Source organism: Eschrichtius robustus, chromosome 16 (genome assembly GCF_028021215.1).
Source record: "Eschrichtius robustus isolate mEscRob2 chromosome 16, mEscRob2.pri, whole genome shotgun sequence".
NCBI lineage: Eukaryota > Metazoa > Chordata > Mammalia > Artiodactyla > Eschrichtiidae > Eschrichtius > Eschrichtius robustus.
Genome location: NC_090839.1, coordinates 26,004,686 through 26,021,441, shown reverse-complemented (window position 1 = coordinate 26,021,441; position 16,756 = coordinate 26,004,686). Strand labels below are relative to the sequence as shown.

Below are 16,756 nucleotides of genomic sequence, written 5' to 3'. Positions count from 1 at the left end.
CAAAGATTTCCTTTTATGCTTTCTCCTAGCATTTGTGTAGTTTTTGTTTTTACATTTAGGTCTATTATCCATTTTTAGGTCATTTGTCATGTGGTATGAGGTATACATGAAAGTTCAGTTTTTTTGCAATGAATATGTAGTTGTTCCAGCAGCAGTTTGTTAAAAGACTATTCTTTCTCCAGTGGATTGCCCTTATACTTTTGTCAAAAATCAGTTGTCCATATTTGTGTGAGTCTATTTCTGGACTCAGTATTCTATTGATATGCTTGTCTTTATGCCTCTTCCGCATGATTTGATTTACCATAACTTAAAATCTGGTAGTGTTAGTCCTCCAACTGTACTTTTCTTTTTCAAAGTTGTTTTGGCTATTCTAGGTCCTTTGCATTTCCAGATAAATTTTAGGTTTTTTGTTTTTGGCTGCACTGTGCAGTATGTGGGATCCTAGTTCCCCAACCAGGGATTGAACCCACGTCCCCTGCATTGGAAGGTGGAGTCTTAACCACTGGACCACCAGAGAAGTCCCCTCCAAATAAATTTTAGAACCAGTGTGTCAGTTTCTACAAAAAAAAGCAAGCTGGGATTTTGCTTGGGACTACATTGAATTTTTTTTGGGTGTGTGGGGGAGAATTGACATCTTAACTATATTGAATCTTCCCATCTGTGAACACAGTATATCTCTCTTTATTTAGGTCTTTGTTAGTTTTTCTTAGCAATATTTTGAAGTTTTGAAGTATAGGTCTTATACATCTTTGTCAAATTTATCTCTTCACAATTTTTGAGAACATTGTAATTTTTTTTTAATTTCAACTTTTGATTGCTTATTGCTACTATGCAGAAATAATTGATTTTTGTATATTGATCTTGTATCCTACAACTTTGCTAAATAAATTCACTTATCTTAATTGTAAATTTCATTGGATTGTCTACACCATCTGCAACTAAAGACAGTTTTACATCTTTCCAAGTATCACTTATTTTACTTCTTTACTTATTACCAACATTTTCTATGTTGTCACCATCTCAGAGTCTGTCCTATTCTCTCTTGTTATCTTTTTCATCCTAGCCATTATCATATATCTTTTTTTCTTTTTAAATTACTTGGACTTCCCTGGTGGCGCAGTGGTTAAGAATCTGCCTGCCAATGCAGGGGACACGGGTTTGAGCTTTGGTCCAGGAAGATCCCACATGCAGCGAAGCAACTCAGCTCGTGCGCCACAAATACTGAGCCTGCGCTCTAGAGCCCATGGGCCACAAGTACTGAGCGTGCGTGCCACAACTACTGAAACCTGTGTGCCTAGAGCCTGTGCTCCACAGCAAGAGAAGCCACCGTGCACCGCAATGAAGAGTAGCTCCCGCTCACCACAACTAGAGAAAGCCCGCGTGCAGCAACAAAGACCTAACGCAGCAAAAATAAAATATAAAATAAATAAATAAATAAATCTTAAAAAAAATATCACTTAATGGCAAGTTGCCCTAATACCAGACATTCTTCTCTCAACACCTATCTTGCTTGTGGCTGTGAAAACTTATCCTCAGAAAACACTGGTTTCATTCTGTTCAAGGCCATAGGTATCACTTACATGAAGTCCTAACTTATTTATCCCTCCACACTGGGATCTTTCCCGTACTGCTAATAATTGACATCTGTGTTCACCAGTCTGACTTATTCCAGTCCATTTTCCACCTAAAATAATAGATGGGGGGAGTGAGCGTCAGAGCTGAGACTGAGAGATTTGGTTTGAATCCCTGCATTGCCACTTAATATCCATGTAATCTTGTACAGGGTCCTTATGTACTGTGTGATTGTCTGTAGGAAGAGAATTAATACAAGGTCCTCACAGTGTGTTCGAGGATTAAAAGAGCATAGTAATCCTAGCTGTGTGCTTGGAGCACACAGCTAAAATATGTGAGCACTGAGTGAATGACTGCTTGCTTGCTTGTTCTATTTCTGTACTGCTGTTGATGCTGTTTTCCAATCTTGGGGTACCCTCATCGCTTTTCAGGTCCTCTGAATCCTTCCTCATGTTTCAGGGTCAGTTAAGTCTGATTTAGTTATTCATTTCCCTCCGTTCTTTTTTTTTTCTTTTTTCTTTTTTTTCTTATTTATTTATTTGGCTGCACCAGGTCTTAGTTGCAGCACACAGGATCTTCGTTGTCATATGCAGGATCTTCATTGCGGCATGTGGGATCTAGTTCCCTGACCAGAGATTGAACCCAGGCCCCCTGCATTGGGAGCATGGAGTCTTAACCACTGGACCGCCAGGGCAGTCCCTCCGTCCATTTTTTACATCCCTGTTGAATTGACTTCTTACTAAACGTAAGGACTGGCACTCTTTTGAGCAGCTTTGTATTCCTCAAAATGCCTTGCACAGATGTATCATAGGTGCAAAAATAATTAGTTGATTATATGGTTAATTTAAGAACAGTGCAACAAAAATACTTCATGAAGTTTGTTGATTTTTTGGGGGGCGGTATGTGGTTAAAGTTTCAGGGGGAAATAAATTGAATTTTATATGATATAATGGAAATGGTAGAAATATTTTTATCTGATTAAAGGTAGCTTTAAAAGAAATAACTTTTTTCTTTTTTAATTTTGATTTTGTTCATCAAACAGGGTCATTCATGCATCAGAATGGAAGTTTGGATAACTAAACCATTTTTCTCTTTGTGCCTTCTGTGCATTTTTCTCTTTGTGCTTCATAAACATTTTTAAAAATCACATTGTTTCAGCTGAAGTAGACTGTTCAGTACTTCTTCAAGGATAACATATATGTGTATATAGATACAGGTTAAAAATGATAACTAATTAATGTGCATGGAGAAACAGCCCCTATAACACATTTGAAAAACAGCTTAAGACTTTGCAGGTTCCATTAAGAAGTTCTGTGGTGAGATTATGCTTATCAGAAAAAGATTTCTTGGGCTATTGAACATTTTAATTTTAAAATAAGGGGATTCAAAACCAGAAGATGATACAGTTACTTTTGTCTTGTTAAATATCCACAGTAGTCATTCTAAGCCTTTAGACCTTTCCTTAGTGTTTCGTGTGTTAATAAATAAAATCTTGATATGCAGAATACCTGTTGAAACACCTAACTGGTATAAGGCTGACCAGTAACTCCGGATCACCATTCACATTGTATCCTAGAGTTGTGCTCTAGGGGGTGCTATTCACATAGAATATAATGTAAAAAGAAACCCCTAGAGTTGTGCAAGTAGGAGGTATTAGCTTAATGCCTTTGGCTCTAATAAGTGAATAAAACAATTTGAACACTGCTGTGAGCTAGAGTTTAAGATGCACTGTGGGACACTGGAAAGAGTAATTTGTTGGCAGCCAGGAGATCTGGGTTCTGGAACTGGTCACCGGTTGACACCTAGCCTTCCCCATGGTACCACAAAGAACTCTGATTAGGTATCTCTTTAGTGGCAAATATTTTGGATTTAGGTGATGGGTTGAAGTCAGGAATGAGGTCCAGCACTGAGGATACTAAAGGTGGCAGAGACATGTGGTTGTTGAGAGGTCAAGTGATTAGAAACAGTTTAGGGCAAAGTTAGGCTCATGATTTTGGTGTGGAATGTGAATGGAAATCCAAACACCTGCTCCATCTCCATTGGCTGGAGACTGACTGGTTGTCATCATTCTTAGATTATACTACAGGTACATGAAAAGGACTTCACTGATAGCTGAGCAAGGAAAGAAGAGAAGCAGGGCTCAGTTACCTTAGGTCTAGGCCTTCCTAAGGCTGAAGATGAGTTCCTGCTCCTGCCCATTGCTCAAGCAGTGGCTTGACCGTGGTAGACAGTATGGCCTATATGTTCCAGTCTAGGTTTATGCCCAACCGCTTTGATATATTCACTGCATGAAACCCCTTTTTTTCCGCTTGTTCTTTCCATTTCCCTCGGTTATAGGTGCATTTCTCCCTACTCATCTGAACTTAGAACCCATCTATATTCTCCATGAAGCATTTCTTGTTCTTTGTTTAGTGGGAAGAGACTTTTCTTGTCATTTTTGGTAATTTTTACATTATATCAGATTATTATATGTGGTGCTGTGTATATGTTTATTCCCTACTGTATTGTCATATTGAAGGCAGGGACTTGGACTTAATTATCTTTGCATCTCTCAGTGCCATGATTTTCTCAAATTTAGTGTACAGAAGAATCATCTTGAGAACTTGTTAAAGTTTGGATTCCTGACCTCCTCCTTCCCATTCTGATTCATTGGATTTGTTATGGGCCTGGGAACATGCATATTAACAAGCTCCTTGGGAGAGTTTAGGCAGGTGGGCTAGGGGCCCATATGGTTTACAGCATCTAGCCCAGTACATTGTCTTGCTCTTCACAGAGCATAGTATGATCAGTTGATTAACTAAATCAGTGGTCAGTCAGAACGAGTACTCATTGGTATGTCTGCTAGAAGTGATCTTAAAACCTGTCAAGAACTAGATTTATTTTTTCCTGGCTACCTAATATCCTGTAGATTTTTGTGAGTTATATGAACTCTTTGTACCCTCAGTTTAAGCTGCCCGTTGACTTTATTTTTTAAATTTCTGATTAGTCTCTCAATTATCCTATGCAAAAAACTAATTGTAGACATATATGCATTTGAGTTTTGTCTTTAATCCTATACGTCTTTTAAAAATAAACTATCTATGGGACTTCCCTGGTGGTCTAGTGGTTAAGACTCCGCGCTTCCACTGCAGGGGGTGTGGATTTGATCCCTGGTCGGGTAACTAAGATCCCACATGCCGCGAGGTGTGGCCAACAATAAATAAACAAACAAACAATCTATAGCATGACTGTCTTACAGAAAGCAATACTTTCAGTCTTTGTAGGAACTAACAGAAGAAGTCTTTCTTACTAATTCTTAATTTGCCCCATTAAATTGTTAATTTCTATGGATACATTGTTGTATTAGATGTATGGGAAAACAAGTATATACTTAAGATTTTTTGGTGCAGTGTGGGTGCTTAAGGTAAACACATAAAATAGGTAAGAACACGTAAGGCAGTATGTGATACAGGACCAAATGAATAGTCTGTGAATAGTAAAAGTAAGTGATTACTGGAGTTCAGAGAAGAGGGAGAACCTGGGAAAGGACTAGAGAACCTAGGACGTCTCCAGGGAGAAGGTAACAGGGGCTGAACCTGAAGGTGTTTTGGAATTTGATCAGAGGAGTAGGGCATTCTTAGAGGGAAGAACATATGAAGATTCATTTTATAGATGAAAAAAATGGAGGCTCAGAAAGGGAAGTGAGTTTCAGATGAGGTACTGGTTCCTGGACCACTGTCTTTCTCTTTGTTCAGCACTGGGAGGTTTCCACTGTTACCAAGTAAAAGACAGCTAGTATTAAGGTAACCAAGTGTCAAAGCACTGATAATTTCCAATTTTAATTGTGAGAATCTGAAAGTTTAGAACCAAATTTTTTTTTGTAAAAGAATTATGAATTTGACAGAGTTCATCTTTCATTAGTACATATCTAGTTTGATGCATTTTCAACAGTATATTTTCAGAAGTAAAAGAATTTGAAATAATGATTAAATATAATATTTTGCATTGTATATTCCTTGAAAACATATTTATTGTGATGAGTACATGTCTGACTTTCCTAGGAGGTGAGGATATCCAGTAGTCATTTCTTAGTTCTCATCTTACTAGAGGAATTAACCCAATTGATCACTCTTCTTGAAACACTGTTCATTTGGTTTCTAGAGTACCACCACACTCTGTTGTTTTCCTCCTATCTCATTGGGAGGCTGTTTCTTCTCAGTTTCCTTTGGTGGTTCTTTCTTTTCTTTCTGATCCCTTTATGGGCTACCCACTGCCCAGTGTTCAGGCCTTGAATCTCTGTCTTTATCTATACTTATTCCCTTCATGAACTCATGGCTTTAAATACTATGCTGACAACTCCCAGATTTATATCTCCAGCCCAGATCCCTTCCCAGAACTCTTGATTGGTTTGTCCACTTGCCTACATGACATCTTCACTTGGATACCTAACAGATATCTCAAACTAAAAAATGTCTAAATCTGAACTTCTGATCTTCCTCCTCAAACCATGTCTTCCTTCAGTCTTCCCTGGCCTTTAACCAGAAACTTTGGAGTTATTCCTGGCTTTTTGTGTGTGTATTAAAATACATTTAACATAAAATTTACCATCTTAACCAATTTTAAGTTCAGTGGTATTATATACATTCATATTGTTGTTCTGCCTTCACCACCATCCATCCACATAACTCTTTTCATCTTGTAAACTGGAACTCTATACCTTTTAAACAATAACTCCCGATTCTCTCTGCCCCCTAGCTCCTGGCAACCACAATTATACTTTCTGTCTCTGTGATTTTAACTACTCTAAGTTCCTCATATAAGTGGAAGCATATAGTATTTGTCTTTTTGTGAGTGGCTTATTTCTCTTAGCATAATGTCCTTAAGATTCTTCCATGTAGCATATTGCATAATTTTCTTCCTTTTTAAGGCTAAATAGTATTCCATTGCATGTGTATACCACATTTTGTTTATCCATTCATCTGTCAATGGACACTTGCGTTGCTTCCATGTTTTTTAGCTATTGTGAGTAATGCTGCTATGAACATGGGATACACATATCTCTTCAAAAGACTCTGCTTTTAATTCTCTTGGGTATATAACCCCAAAGTAGAATTAATTGCTGGATCATATGGTAATTCTCTTTAATTTTTTGAGGAACCTTTACAGTTTTCCACAGTACCATTTTACATTCCCACCAATAGTGCACGAGAATTTTGTATATCCTCTTTGGAGAAACGTCAGTTCAAGTCCTTTGCCCTTTTTTGGATTGGGTGGTTTGTTTTGTTGTTGTTGAGTGTTAGGAGTTCTATATATATATTCTGGATATTAATCCCATATCACATATTTGCATTCTCCCATGCTGTGAGTTGCCTTTTTACTCTGTGGATAGTGTCTTATGATGTACAAAATTTTAAATTTTTATGAAGTCCAACTTGTCTATTTTTTCATTTTGTTACCTAGCCTTTCCTTTACCCAAAAACCTTGGAATTTTCCTTGACTTTTTTTTTTAACATTGAATCTGTTAGGAGATAATGTTTACTTTACCTTAGGAATATATACAGAATCTAAATAACATCTTAACTTCACTCCTCCCATTCTGGTCCAAACCACCAACACCTCTGACCTGGCTTACTGGAGTTACATGCTAGTTGTTTTCCCTGCTTCCATTCTTGCCCCTCCATCTGTTTTGAACATAGCAGCCAGAGTGATCCAATTTAGTCAGGTCTTGTAAATTCTCTGCTTAGAACCCTGTTAATGACTCCCATTTTACTCAAAATAAAACCAGAGATTTTAAAAAGACTTTCAAGCTTTCTGTGATCTACACCCCTACCTTACTACTCCCCCTTGACCTCTGAACTCATACCCTACTACTTTCCCAGCTCCAGCCACACAGATCTTCTTGCAGTTCTGTTTGTTTTTTAAAAACTGGGTGTGAGGCCCAGCAGTCTTTTTTATTTTTAAATTTATTTAAATCTATTTTTATTTTTTAAAAATATTTATTTATTTAATTTATTTATTTGGCTGCGCTGGGTCTTAGTTGCGGCACGTGGGATCTTTGTTGTGGCATGCTGGATCTTTAGTTGCAGCATGTGGGCTCTTAGTTGTGGCATGGGGGATCTAGTTCTCTGACCAGAGGTCGAACCTGGGCCCCCTGCATTGGGAGCACGGAGTCTAAACCACTGGACCACGAGGGAAGTCCCTTGCAGTTCCTTTTGAATACTCTAATCCCCATCTTATGTCAGGACCTTTACCTAGACTGCTTTTTATTCACCTATCCTATGGTTCATTTCTTTACTTCCCTTCTCAATGAGGCTAACCAGGCAACCCTATTTAAAACTGCACTCCCTTCCCCATTCCCCATTGCCAGCTTATCACCTTCTTCTAACATACTATATGTTTTACTTATTTTATTTATTGTCTGTTTTCTCTTCCTAGAATGTAAGTTCCAAAGGGGACAGGGATTTTTGTCTCTTTTGTTTATTGATGTGTTTCCATTGCCTAGAACATTGTCAGGCACATGGTAGATGTTCAGTGAATATTTGTTGAATGAATGAATGAGTAAATGAATAGAATAGGAAGCAAAGTAGACATGTGGTCTCTGCTCTCATGCAGATTTCAGTTTGTGGTTTGCTTTCTCCACATGAAGTTATCCACAATTTCTATATTTTTTTGTTCGGCTTAAATATTTGTAATTCAAAATCTTTGTGAAATTATAGACATTTAAGCTTTGGGAAGCAGTGTTTGTTACAAAGAATGATATCTTGAGTTATGTTTTGAATGAAATGAAAACTATAAAGCATTAAAATACAAAAGCCATGTGCCAGAAAAGGTGATGACGTGATTAATTTTTGAAAAATACTGTTAAGTCACTTTGGATCTTAATTCATTGCTGTGGACTTAATTACATAATGTTCCATTTCCTTGCAATGAAAAGCAAATTCTTTGGCTTATAAAGGGGACTCACAAACCAAATGATTTTTAGCTCTCATTAGGGTTATTTCTTTATCTTTTTGTAATCTACCATTAAAAATCCTAAATTTCATTTAAACCCAAAATCCTATGGTAGAAATTAAATATGCAAGACTTTTGAACAAATATCTAGTGTTGAAGCAAACATAAATAGTAGATATCAAATTGATGCCAACTGAGGAAATATGATTAGACTTAGTCAATAAATAAATCTGTTAACATAGTCTGCCATGTGCCAATTTAAATAATGAAAGCATTACTGTAGGAGGATGTTTTGTTAAATGTCCTACGAAGGCCTGTGTCTTCTGTGTAAGCCTACCATGTGGTAGACACTTAATAATAATTGGGAAATAATAAGACCGAACTTTTTGTCTCTTAAATTTTTTATCTGAGGGAAGAGGTATTTACTTGTACATAAAACTTTAATGGGACGGTTAACATATCTTGTCTGTTAGTGACTGACACACTTTCTTTCCTTTGTCCTGAATATTTGCTGTGGTTTCATAATAGAACAAACATTTCTATTTTGACGGTTTTTATACTTAAAAAATTACGAGAAATAGTGAAGGTTATAAAACCTGGCCTTAGCAGCCATACCCTAAAAACTAAAGGAAAAGGAATTTTTGGTTGATACGAATTTTGAATTTCTGTTTGTTTGTTTACTCTGAAAAATTACTTTAGCTCACCACTACCTGTTTCAGTGTATTTTCTTTGCAATTAAAAGTTTACCACTTGTGGGCTTCCCTGGTGGCGCAGTGGGTAAGAATCCGCCTGCCAATGTAGGGGACATGGGTTTGAGCCCTGGTCCTGGAAGATTCCACATGCCGCGGAGCAACAAAGCCTGTGCACCACAACTACTGAGCCTGCGCTCTAGAGCCCGCAAACCACAACTACTGAGCCTGAGTGCCACAACTACTGAAGCCCAGGCGCCTAGAGCCTGTGCTCTGCAACAAGACAAGCCACATGATGAGAAGTCCGCGCACCGCAAGGAAGAGTAGCCCCCACTCACCACAACTAGAGAAAAGCCCGCACGCAGCAACAAACACCCAACGCAGCCAAAAATAAATAAATAAATAAATTAATTAATTTAAAAAAAAGTTTACCACTTGTAATAGTAAAGGAAAATAAGGCTTACATTTTCTCTCTGTTTAGTTTCGTTTCAGAGCCAGAATTTGTTAAAAGTATGAAATCCCAGACCTTATTAAGTGAGTTTTCAGGGAATGTGATAAAAGTCAAATTTTATATGAAAATGTGGAAGAATAAATGGCATGAACTGAAGAATGTGTAGGGTTTTCCAGCAGGATGTATGAATTATATATTTATCTCTATATTCTATAGTTACTTTATAAAAGTAGAAACTACTATTAACCATAATATTTTGTGTCTCCAACTGAGGTGTTGATTGTGTGCTTGAAATACTGAATGATTCAGTTTTTCTTATGTGTCATGTTTCCTAAGCTGTCAAAGACAGGAAATAAAAAAGACTACTTGGCAGAAATTTGATTTAGGTGTATGTAAAAATCTGTATGGTCACTCCGACATTTGAGTGAAGGAATTCCAACAAAACTAGTTGTAAAAAATTTCTTTGAAGTGAATATTTTCCCAGTAACTTTTTTTTTTAATTAATTAATTAATTTATTTTTGGCTGTGTTTGGTCTTCGTTGCTGCGGGTGGGCTTTCTCTAGTCACAGCGAGTGGGGGCTACCCTTCATTGCGGTGTGTGGGCTTCTCGTTGCAGTGGCTTCTCTTGTTGCGGAGCACAGGCTCTAGGCACGTGTGCTTCAGTAGTTGTGGCGCACGGGCTTAGTTGCTCCACAGCATGTGGGATCTTCCTGGACCAGGGCTTGAACCCGTGTCCCCTGCATTGGCAGGCAGATTCTTAACCACTGCGCCACCAGGGAAGTCCCCTCCCACTAACTTCTGATATAAAACCAGAAACACTTTCCTGAAGGGTAAAAAGCAGAAATAATCCCAATATATAAAGTGGGAAATTTATAAGGAATGTAGCATCTCTGGATTATTCTGCTTGTTGTATAAGTGCTAGATTTATTGTGAGTTTTTTAAAAAATTTTTTAATTATTATTATTTTTTTGGCCCCGCTGCACTGCACGCGGGATCTTAGTTCCCCAACCAGGCATTGAACCCGTGCCCCCTGCAGTGGACGTGCAGAGCCCTAACCACTGGACCGCCAAGGAATCCCACCCCCACCCCCGTCATGAGGTGTGTTTTTTTGTTTCTTTTTTGTTTTTTTTTTTCTTACCATTGTGAGTTTTAATCTTTACCTGTATGCTCGCTTTTACCTTGAGAACTGGGAGTTTAGATCTCTTTAAATACTTGTGTGGTCTTTGGACTTTAATTTCCTCTAGGTAATAATAGACAGGCTTCCACAATAGGTATACTTATCTTAATAAAACTCATATTTTAGGCTTTTCAACCTTAAATTTGAATACATGAATATATAGATGTATTTTTTTTAAGTCTTTCTAAACATGACATCAAAATCAGGCAAACTCGTTTAGGGTAGAACTTCTGAATGGTGGAGTAAGGAGCTTGGCAAATCCCTTCCCTCCAAATTTTTGCAGTTAAAACTGGGCAGAGGGACTTCCCTGGTGGCGCAGTGGTTAAGAATCCGCCTGCCAGTGCAGGGGGCATGGGTTCAAGCCCTGGTCTGGGAAGATACCACATGCCATGGAGCAACTAAGCCCATGCGCCACAACTACTGAGCCTGTGCTCTGGAGCCCGCGTGCCACAACTACTGAACCCCGCGCACCTAGAGCCCGTGCTCCGCAAGAGAAGCCACCGCAATGAGAAGCCTGCACACCGCAATGAAGAGTAGCCCCTGCTCGCTGCAACTAGAGAAGGCCCGCATGCAGCAATGAAGACCCAATGCAGCCAAATAAGTAAATAAATAATTTAAAAAAAAAAACTGGGCAGAATTGTTTAAAACAACTATTTTAAACTTGTACTTGTTCCCAGCAGCATTACTCAACCAAAAATTGGAAACAATCCAAATGTCCATCAGCTGGTAAATAAACAGAATGTGGTACATCCATCAATAGCAGTAAAAAGGAATGAATATTGATACATGGATAAACCTCAGAAGCATTGTACTTGAGTTAACAACAGTCAGATACAAAAGACCATATTATGATTGCCAGTTATGTGAAATGTCCAGGAATGGTTAATTTATAGGGATAGGAGGAGCAGATAGTGGTTGCCTGGGACTGTGGGTGTTAAATGGGATTTCCTGTAAAGGGACAGAAGGGATCTTTGGGGAACAATTGAAATGTTCTAAAATGGAATTGTGGTGATGGTTGTACAACTGTATAAATTTACTAAAAATCATTGAATTGTATGTTTAAAGCAGGTGAATTTTATGGTATGTATACTACTATACCTCAATAAAACTCTTATTTTTAAATGTTGGCTTTTTCCCCCCATTCCAAAGGAGTGGCCCAAGTATAGCACATCTCTGCAGGTGGCATTTACTTAGATGGTTGCTTTCAGCTTATTTAATTCAGGTGTTCTGAGAGCTTAGGGCCAGCAGGAGATAGAGCACTGGCTTTGTTAGTTACGGTTCATATTACGATTTTAGGCACATCAAAGCCACCAACTTTGTTTGTTTTTAAATTTGTAAAATGGGATTCAATAAATACCTGACTTAAAACCTGGCAAGAATTTGGACATTCAGTTTTGTTATTCACGTAAGCCTGCTGAAAGATAGTAAGAGGTGCAGACCTAATAATTTGACAAGTGTAATGTTCCACCTTCTTGCAAATAGGTATATACCCCTAGGATGAATAATACCTTATTTAGGACAGGGCAACGGTAGCAAAAATGGTCAAAATGTTTGGGAAAACCAGATCTAAGCTAGTAATTTTTAATAGTTATTAGCAAAGTAGTCTTGAAATTATAAAAAGTTCTTATCATTTCAAAAAACAGTAGCTTTCCCATAAAAATTCTTGAAGAGAACATAATTTGATTTGACTACATCATATTTAATAGGAATTTAATCCAACTTTTCAGACCTTATCCTCCCTTTGTCCTATTTTAATTAAATGAAGGGATTGGATTTTTTTTTTTTTTTTTTTGGCCGCACCACATGGCTAGCGGCATCTTAGTTCCCGGGATTGAACCGGGGCCCGAGGTGGTGAAAGCACCGAGTGCTAACTGCTGGACTGCCAGGGAACTCGCAAAGGGGTTGGATTACATTCTTTTTAAAGTTAATACTCTGTGCTTCAATCTTGTTAAATTATTTTTGAAGCAAATAGGATATTTCAGTTCATCTAACAAATAAACATTGAGTATGTTGATCAAGACATACCCCTTGCCCTCAGAGAATAGTAATAGAGACTCGAGTCAACAAATCACTGAAAATCTTAAGTACTAGTGTCATATTAGGTACACTCAAGCTACATGGACAGCACTACGAGGCATCCATTTTCAACTCTGCTTGCTTGAGAATCATTTCTCCTGAAGGGAAAGCCCTTGAGATAAGTCTTCAAAGACGAATCCTTTTCTAGGTATTTAGTGAAGAGTTTATTTGAAGTGTTCTTAGTGAAGGAAATCGGTTGGTAGTCTGATTTGAGTAGAATACCTGGGTATCATCCCTCATGCCTTAAAATATAGGGTTATATGTTGGTTTATTCTAGCAAATGAAAATTCCTGCTTCATTTATTTTCTGTTCCTCTGATCCATCAACTTTAAAAAATCTGCTATCACAATTAAATTGAATTCTTGATTTTAAATGATGATACACAGCTGCTGCAGTCTGACTTGTGTAGCATGAGGGCTGATGACTCAAACGTCAAGAGAATTGTTTGTTTTGTTTTCAAGATCACTTGTGAATTTGATTGCTTCCCTGTTTTTTTTTTTAAGTTGACACAAAATTCTTCCAAGCTTTGTAATGGTAACTATGTAAAGCAAATAATCAGTAAATTACGAAGTCTTTAATAACTAGTAAAACAGGAATCTATCTATAGGTAGTCACGTAAACTGGAAAGTTAGACTATCTTGTTTCTGGAGAGCTTCCAAACCTCTCTTTCATTTTCAGGTGATTTAACTTAATGATGTTACTAGACTACATGGAAGATCAGTTTAAATAAGAAATAGAAACAAAAAGAAGTTTAAATAAGAAACAAAGATATAAGGGACCTTATAACACCTAGTCCCATCCTCTGATTTGACAGATGGAGAGGGTTAATGATTTAGATGATATACTTAGTAGCTGAATTGGAACAGTTACTCCAGGCTTTTTCTATAGTATTGTAAGAGAAAATTAGTATCTTTTAAAATGTTTGCTGTAAATGACCTAAAAAGGAGGACACTTCATAGTCTGATCAGCTGTATATTTCAAACTTTAAACATTTGTTGTCGGAACTTCCTTGGTGGTCCAGTGGTAAAGAATCCGCCTTCCAATGCAGGGTTTTTTCTTTTTTTAGATGATTTTATTTTTGTATGGTAGATGTTAAAGAGGTGATTTTTAAAAAGACTGGTGTTAAAATATTTTTTCATTCAAAATATGATCTTTAAGATTGTTAATTTTCTTATTATTTAATAGTATATGTTTTTACTTTCCCCAATTTAACAAGTACACTTGTACTTTTTTTTTTTTTATAAATTTATTTTATTTTTTTTTATTTTTGGCTGCGTTGGGTCTTTGTTGCTGTGCGTGGGCTTTCTCCAGTTGCAGCTAGCGGGGGCTACTCTTCGTTGCAGTGCCCGGGCTTCTCATTGCGGTGGCTTCTCTTGTTGTGGAGCACGGGCTCTAAGTGTGCGGGCTCAGTAGTTGTGGCTTGCAGGCTCTAGAGTGCAGGCTCAGTAGTTGTGGCGCATGGGCTTAGTTGCTCCGCAGCATGTAGGGTCTTCCCGGACTAGGACTTGAACCTGTGTCCCCTGAGTTGGCAGGTGTATTCTTAACCACTGTGCTACCAGGGAAGTCCCTGTTTTTGTTTTTAAATGAGAAGTTCAAGAAGATTCCAAATATGCAAGTAAAGACTATCCACAATGGGGAATTCCCTGGCTGTCCAGTGGTTAGGACACCGCGCTTTCACTGCTGATCCCTGGGCAGGGAACTAAAAATCCCAAAAGCCTCGCGGCATGGCCAAAAAAAAAAAGACTGTCCATGATGAAAAGCAAGTTGACTGTAAGCATCAGTGTTTATTAATTTTGTTATTTTTTTGACATCATCGTTTGAAGGGCTAGAGTCATCTTTATGTGCTGGATGAGAGATTTGATCTGATGAATCCAACTCAGAGGTCTGAATCTCAAGCATATTTGTAGAATCATTTTTATGCTTCTCAATTTTATATTATATATTTACTTTATATTTAGGTTTCTTATACTTTGTCTTTTAGCAGTGGCCCATTGTCAGTATGAAATAAACATTATTACATGACTAAAAATAACAATTTAAAATAACTTAACGTCGGGACTTCCCTGGTGGTCCAGTGGTAAAGAATCTGCCTTACAGTGTGGAGGATATGAGTTCGATCCCTGGTCAGGGAACTAAGATCCCACATACCAAGGGGAACTAAGCTTGAGTGCCTCAACTAGAAAGCCCACGTGCCGCAAACTACAGAGACCACGCGCTCTGGAACCCGAGCACCACAACTGCAAAGACCACGTGCCCTGGAGCCTGCACGCCACAACTAGAGAAGAGAGAAAAACCCGCATGCCACAAGTAGAGAGAAGCCCGAGCGCCGCAACGAAAGATCCCGCGTGCTGCAACTAAGACCCAATGCAGCCAAAAATAAAATAAATAAATAATAAATCTTTAAAAAAATAAATAAATAAAATAACTTAATGTTCAGCACCACCATGGCAGTAGTTGTGATCATCAGAGTAAGAAACCAAAGGAGAAACTGTCATGAGCATCTTCATTAGAAGTCCACGGACTGCTACACATGTTCACCTAATACCCACAACAGAGTTTTCAAACTTTTTTGTTGTGAATGGGGACTTTTTTTCTTTTTGATAAGTGCTTATTTGATATAATAGAAAACTTACAGTAAGTTGCAAGAATCATAAAAGGAACACTTGTTCACCAGTTGTTTACATTTTGCCCCATTTGTTTTATCATTGTGTATTATATGTATATAATTTTTTTAAACCACTCTGAGAGTAAGTGGAAGAATGCCCCTTTTGCCCTTGAATACTTAAATGTATATTTCTGAAAAACATTCATTCTCTTACATAGCCACATTATCAAAATTAGGAAATTTAATATTGATGCAGTTCACAGACTATATTCAGATGTTATCAGTTATCTCAGTAATGCCCTTTAAGCTCCTGTACCCCAATCCAATCCAGTCCAATCCAGGATCACACACTATACTTGTCATGTCTTGTTAATCTTTTCTTATTCTGAAACAGTTCCTCAAGGCTGCTGCCTCCCCCTCCCCACTTTTTTTTTAAACTTTCTCCCTTTTCTCACCTTCCCTCCCTCCCCCTCTCTTTCTTTCTGTCTTTCCATCTTTTCAGTCTTTCTTGACCTTGGCAGTTTTGAAGAGTACAGAATGTCCCTTAGTGGTCTGATGTTTCCTTATGATTAGATTTGGATTATGAATTTGGAGCTGAAATGCTCTAGGAGTAAATACTTCATTTAGGGAGGTGTATGTTGTCAGTTTGTCCTAATATTGGTGATTGATGTTAAATATTAACCTTGTTCATTTTGTTAAAGAGAGTGTCTGCCAGGTAGCTGCATTGCAAGTTACTATTTCCTCTTTGTGAACAATAAGTAACTTGTAGGATATAACTTGAGACAATGTGTATATATCCTGTTTTTCATCAACTTTCTATTCACTAGTCTACCATGGTGATTTTCTACTTCCGTCATTCTTTCTGTATTTATAAGTTGGCATCTACTGGAAGGAATAGCTTTCTTCTTGATTGATTGATTGATCTTTTAAATTCAATTTTTATTTCACATATTATGCTTTTTTTAAAAAAATTTGTTTTTTATTTATTTTTGGCTGCATTGGGTCTTCATTGCTGTGCATGGGCTTTCTCTAGTTGCGGTGAGCGGGGGCTACTCTTCGTTGCAGCGCGCGGGCTTCTCATTGCGGTGGCTTCTCTTGTTGCGGAGCACGGGCTCTAGGTGAGCGGGCTTCAGTAGTTGTAGCACGTGGACTCAGTAGTTGTGGCGCACGGGCTTAGTTGCTCCGCGGCATGTGGGATCTTCCCGGACCAGGGATCGAACCCATTGCATCGGCAGGTGGATTCTTAACCGCTGCAC

The 16,756-nt window shown here is 37.9% G+C and overlaps 1 protein-coding gene across 4 annotated transcripts in view; it reads left to right on the top strand.

Annotated features, from left to right (window-relative positions):
• The window catches only part of CBFA2T2 (CBFA2/RUNX1 partner transcriptional co-repressor 2), a 180,996-nt gene that overhangs the window by 44,063 nt on the left and 120,177 nt on the right, over positions 1 to 16,756 (top strand). The gene's annotated exons all lie outside the window — the stretch shown is intronic.